Here is a 6,000-nt window from a genome sequence, read left to right as displayed (position 1 = left end):
GAGTCCTGCCCCCCCCCGCACTTCCGGGGGGCGGGGCGCCGCCCTTAAGGTGGCCTTGTTAAGTCCTCCGTCGCGGGGGAATGAAAGTGGGCTTAAGTTTAGGGGCGGCCCCCCACGTTGAGGACGCTAGGAAGTTTGTCTCCGGGTCAAGTTCACGGGCGCCGTTCGCCAGGCTGTCTGGCTGCGCCTGGAAGCCCAGTGATTTGCTTTGCTCGAAACGAGGTGCCCGGCTAAGCCCCCGCCGTACCCCCACTTCGCCCTCCGGACCACGGGAGAAAGGGTGTGGGGCCACAGCTTCGTCTCGGAAGCGGCTTGTTTGTTTTGTTTGATTTGTGGGGAGGGAGGGTGAGGGGGGGCAACTCTGCGTCCAATTGAGAACCCCAGCGTATAGGGAATCCGAAACTTGGAGAACCCCGGTGATAGTCTACCCCCTGCCCTCGCATAACAAGAACACGCACACCGCACATTACTGGAACGAACGCGCGCGCGCGCACACACGCACACACGCGCGCACACACGCACACACACACGCACACTCCTCCCGCCTAGAGTTGCTTCCCGGAAAATAAGTCCGAGACACTCGCCGAAAGTCACGCAGCAAGGACTCTGCTCCGGGCCGGTGCCGGGCCCATATCTGGCGTAGCCTGTAGGAAGCGCTAGACACATATAAGTGGCTCCTTTTCTGCGGTGGCGCTTTTATCCTCCCAGATCCCGCGCCCCTTAGGGACACAGTGTCTGGTGGAAAGAATACTGAAGTCGGGAATCGTGGATTCTGTCGTGGCCAGCCCTGCCACGGGGTGAAGCGAGCTTCTCTGAGCTGCAGTTCCTTTACCGGCAGGAGGGACCCCGGAGAGCCACCTCAGTGGGCTGAGCTTCTGTAGCATCATCACCTTCAGGGCCAGGAGGTGGTTGCCAAACGGGCCCCTTCCCGGAGTTTCCCAGAGCCTCCGTGGAATGCCAGCATCTGAGTGTGACTTGGCAGGAACAGGTGTACATACGCCTGTGAGGAGCAGTGAGGGGGAGGAAGGGGAGGGAGGAAAGGGTCAGAAGTCAGCTCTTTCCCAGGCAGAAGGCCTAATACTGGGGCTTGCAGTTGGACCTGCAGCAGTTTATGCTCCTGGGTTCTATTTCTGGCTTTTCAGAACTTGGGGGAATTCAGCCTTGGGTTCAGAGCCCAGAGCTTTAAGGGTTTTGTGGCTTTGAGAGGTCAGATTCAACAGCCCAACAAGCAGCTGGGGGTAGGGAAATCTTGACTTTTCTTCACTCCAGGCACTCACCTCTCATTCTCCCATGCAGCAGAGGAAAACTGAGTGGTTACTATGAGCCAGGTACTATGCTGGGTGCGGGATGGGGGGTACGGATACAGTGATGAAGACAAAGATCAGTTACTTTCCTCAAGGAGAGAACGTTCTCGATACTGTTGCCCTGAGTCATTTTCCTTAGTAATCAGGGGAGCTGGTATTCTTAATAATGTTTATGATGAGAGTCATAAAAACAAATTTCATGTATTAAAAATCTATCAGCCAGGCATTTGCCTGAGCAGGTTAAATAGGTGGTTTCTCCCACAGTCACAGAGCTATGCATGTTATTGGGTGAATTTAACATGTGAGGAGCTAGGCCCAGAGAGGTTAAATATCTTGCTCTGTCCACACAGGCGGCTGGAAATTGGCCTCAGGTTTGTGTTACAGTCCCTGTATCTTCTCTGCTCTGGGAGACTTTCTTACAACATTGCAGAGGAAATAGAGCTTATCAGCGGTTCTCAACCTGTGGGTCGCGACCCCTTTGGTGGTCGAACGACCCTTTCACAGGGGTCGCCTAAGACCATCCTGCATATCAGATATTTACATTACGATTCATAATAGTAGCAACATTGCAGTTATGAAGTAGCAATGAAAATAATTTTATGGTTGGGTCACAACATGAGGAACTGTATTTAAAGGGCCAGAAGGTTGAGAACCACTGGCTTAGATGGTGGGACAGAAGACATTTGCCTTGCCTTGTCTTCTGTAACTCCTTTCAGAGCTCCTGTGTTTAGAAAATTCAAGACTTAGGACTTTGTGTAAATATATATCTTTTGCCTAAGGGTTCTGTGTGTTCCTCTCTGCCTTATGTGGTTTAGTAGGCTGATTTTCTCCTTATGTTGAGAAATAGCATATTTCATCCAAAAAATAGCAGATCTGTTTATGTTAATGCCCCTGCTTGGAAGCCTTCATTGGCTTCTCCTTCCCACCAGGAGAGATTTTGGACACCTTTGCCTAGGAGAAGGGGCTGTTCACAGCCTAGCTCCTGCTCTCAGGCCTCCTCTCTCACTCCCTTTATCAGTCAGGAAAGGCTGAGCTATGCTCCCCTAATGAACAACCCCAACATCTCAGTGGCTTACCCCAGGGAAGTTCATTTCTTACTGATGCTGTGTGCCCACTGTGGGCCTGCGGGGAGTACTGTTTGCTGTGGTCACTTGAGGATTCCAGTTGAAGAAGAAGGTTTCATCTTAAAGCATGTGTATTACTGTCTTGGCTGGGGTGGGGGTGGGGGTGCGGTGGTGGAGAGGAGATGGGAAATTATTCACTGGCTCTCAGAATATCCACCTGGAAGTGACACACTGCACTCTGCTCGTGTATCATTGGCCAAAGCAAGTCCTGTCGCCATGCCTGTCTTTGAATCTCTGTAATCCTGCCAGGTGTCTTGAAAGGAAAGAGCCAGGAAGATTTGTGGAACAATACTAATGATTCTAACAGCATCCCTTTCTGTTCACCAAGTGTTTGGCTTAGTGTCCTCCCGGAGGCAGCATTCCCGCCTTCTTTCCTCAAGGGGACAACACTAAAGACCCATTTAGTCACAGAATGCCAAGCTCACTTTCCAGATTCTGGCGGATGCGTATTAGACCCTGTATCAGCTCCAGATGTGACTTTGTCTACCCTGCACTCCCTCAGTATAGAACAGTGGGACAGAGACAGGATAACTGAATGGATACCCATTTGGGAAGAGAAGAAATAGGAGACCACAGGTAGACACTAGTCCATGTTGAGGACCCCCCAGCTAGCACCCCAGTTAGACCCTGATTCTGCTCCCCCAGTGGAGCTGCCCCATCTATTGTTTTCCATGACCCCTGGCTTTGCCTAGGAGAGACAATTTCTCTTCTATATCTAGAGCAGGAATAGGAAAACATGTTTTAAAATAAGCTTTTAAACCAGCGGTTCTCAACCCGTGGGTCGCAACCCCTTTGGCGGTCGAATGACCCTTTCACAGGGATCACCTAAGACCATCCTGCATATCAGATATTCACATTACGATTCATAACAGTAGCAACATTACAGTTATGAAGCAGCAACGAAAATAATTTTATGGTTGGGTCACAACATGAGGAACTGTATTTAAAGGGCCAGAAGGTTGAGAACCACTGTTTTAAACATTGGGGTGATATACAGAGTGATATTAAGTCTCCAATATAGTGTCCTTTAATCCAGGCTGATGTGCTTTTGGCAGTAGAACTCGCACATAAATGTAGGCTTCTTATCGATTTGATTCCAGCCTTTCACTTCCGAATAGCCTGGCCAACTCTTTTGTAGACATAGTCCTATGGTCTGCCATATTGCTTTGCTTTCTTGCTCTCATGCCTGCTGATCTCTCTGTCTCTCATTCATTCTCCTGCCCTCCTACCCCCTAACTTGGTTTTGAGTGCTTTGGACTTATTGGCCTTTGGTGTGAGAGTCACACTTTTCCTTCCTTTTCCAGAGCCATTTTGTTCAATTGAAAGCATATGCTGGGGAACACAATTTATCCAGAGATTTTAACAATAGGGTGAAGGCTATATTCTTGACTTGATCCATACTTCAAGGTCGATTTTACCCGGCCTTTTCTTGTTGAAAACACTTCTTAATTGTATATTTTACTAGTTGAGATTGAGAAATAGTAGCCTCTTCTCACCCTACAAATCTTTGAATCTTTGGATTTCTAGATGGTCTCTACTGTCTTTCATTCCTGCTTGCAAACTGGTCAATTCTTCTCTGAGCTCATTTCTTTCCTTTTTTTTTTTTGTAATAAGTTTCCAAATGCATCCAACAGCAACCAGCACATGCTACTAACATTTTGTTTTATGGTCTCTTATTCTGAATTCATTAGATTAATGATATGCCTTCTAATTCTCATAGGTGATATATTCACCAAATAGATCGCTATCCTTTTAGCTTCTGTTAACAGTGTTCTTAGTTACTGTCCTCTAAACAAATGTTTAATTTTATTGTTATCATATTACCCCATGTCTAGGTGCCAGTTTTTTTTAATATATTTTATTGATTTTTTACAGAGAGGAAGGGAGAGAGATAGAGAGTTAGAAACGTCGATGAGAGAGAAATATCGATCAGCTGCCTCCTGCACACCTCCTACTGGGGATGTGCCCGCAACCAAGGTACATGCCCTTGACTGGAATCGAACCTGGGACCTTTCAGTCCGCAGGCCGACGCTCTATCCATTGAGCCAAACCGGTTATGGCTAGGTGCCAGTTTTTATATCAGTCAGGATAGGCCAGGTTTGCCACAATAACAAACAATCCTAAAATTTTAGTGGCTTAACAAAAACAAACCATAAACTTTATTTCTTGCTCATATTACATGTTAAAAGTCAAAGGGACTCTGCACAGTGTACTCACTCAGAAACCAAGTCTGAAGAAGGTTTCATCTAGATATATGCTTCCATAACATCCCAACCATTTCAATGGGGGAAAGAAAGCATGGCGAATTCACGTTGGCTTTAAAAGCTTCCTCCAGAAATAAGACACGTTACTTATGTTTATACATTATTGGTCAAAAACTAGTCATGTGACCATGTCTTACAGGGTTCAGGAGAGTGGCTGGAAGTCAAGAGCTGGACACTCTTGCCTCTGTATAGTCGAGATTACACAAAGGTAGAAATCCAAAAATTGTACTGGATGACAACCACGGAATTATTTTTCATTCACACTACACACCCATTACGGGTTGGCTGTGTCTCTGCTTCCCACACATCATCCTTGCTCTTGCGCCCTTTCTGGAACACTGCTGATTGTTATGGCAGAGAGGAAAGAGCATGGTGTTTAAAGAGCATGGTAAGAACAGTGCACATGGCCAAGCCTGATGTCAGTGGGGAGGGGCAGCAAGTATTTGCAAATAGCAATATAGTCTACCACACCCTTCACTACACATTCCCCCAATTCCTATGAGTCTCAGCTATCCTAAACATTTTCCAGTCCTTTGACATTTTCCTGTCTTTCCATTTACTTATATCCAGAATGAAAATGCTACCTGGCAAACTCCTACTCACCCTTCAAGACCCAGCTCAAATAAGCTCCCTCTGATGCTTTCTATTACCCTTGACTACCCTTCCCTCAAATGGTTATTATATTCTTTGGCTCTCACCACACTGGACACATACCTGAAGCAGAGAATGTTTATCATGTGTTATAAATGTTTTCTAATATTTCTGACTCCAGATCCAGGAACTGTCTTATTCATTTTTGTACCACCTGTGCTTAATGCAGTGCCTGGCACATGGAAGGATAGAAGGTGTTCAATAAATGCTTGTTGATGTGTTTTTTTTAAACAGCTATTTCTATAATGGAATTAAGTGGGTGATTTAATAGGTCAAATAACAGTACCTTGTTTTAATACATAAAGGTTGGGACATTTCAAACTCACTGAAACCTTCTTGAGCACATCATGTTGGATTTGGGATAAAACCCAAATTCTTTACCTTGCCTATAAGATCTCACATGATCTGGGCTATCCTTCCTCACCAGCCTGAATGAAATAGCTAGTACTTCTCCCCTCACTTACTGTTGTGCAGCCACACTGGCTGTGGCTGTACCAGTCAGGGCAGCTTAGGTTATGCTACAGTAAAAAACAATTCCAAATTTCAGTACTCAAGACAGAAACATTTTATTTCTTGCTCCTACTCCATGTCTATCAGGGATTGGCAGGGACTCTGATTACATTGTCTTCCTCTGGGACACAGCCTAGCGTATCACTC

At 46.2% G+C, this 6,000-nt stretch overlaps 1 long non-coding RNA gene across 2 annotated transcripts in view; it reads left to right on the top strand.

Moving 5' to 3' along the window:
* LOC102260411 overlaps positions 1-6,000 on the top strand; it is a 126,263-nt gene that overhangs the window by 1,037 nt on the left and 119,226 nt on the right. The gene's annotated exons all lie outside the window — the stretch shown is intronic.

This window comes from Myotis brandtii, unplaced genomic scaffold (genome assembly GCF_000412655.1).
Source record: "Myotis brandtii unplaced genomic scaffold, ASM41265v1 scaffold304, whole genome shotgun sequence".
NCBI classification, from domain to species: Eukaryota; Metazoa; Chordata; class Mammalia; order Chiroptera; family Vespertilionidae; genus Myotis; species Myotis brandtii.
The sequence above is the reverse complement of the archived record's forward strand: the minus strand, read 5'-3'. Positions and strand labels throughout refer to the sequence as shown.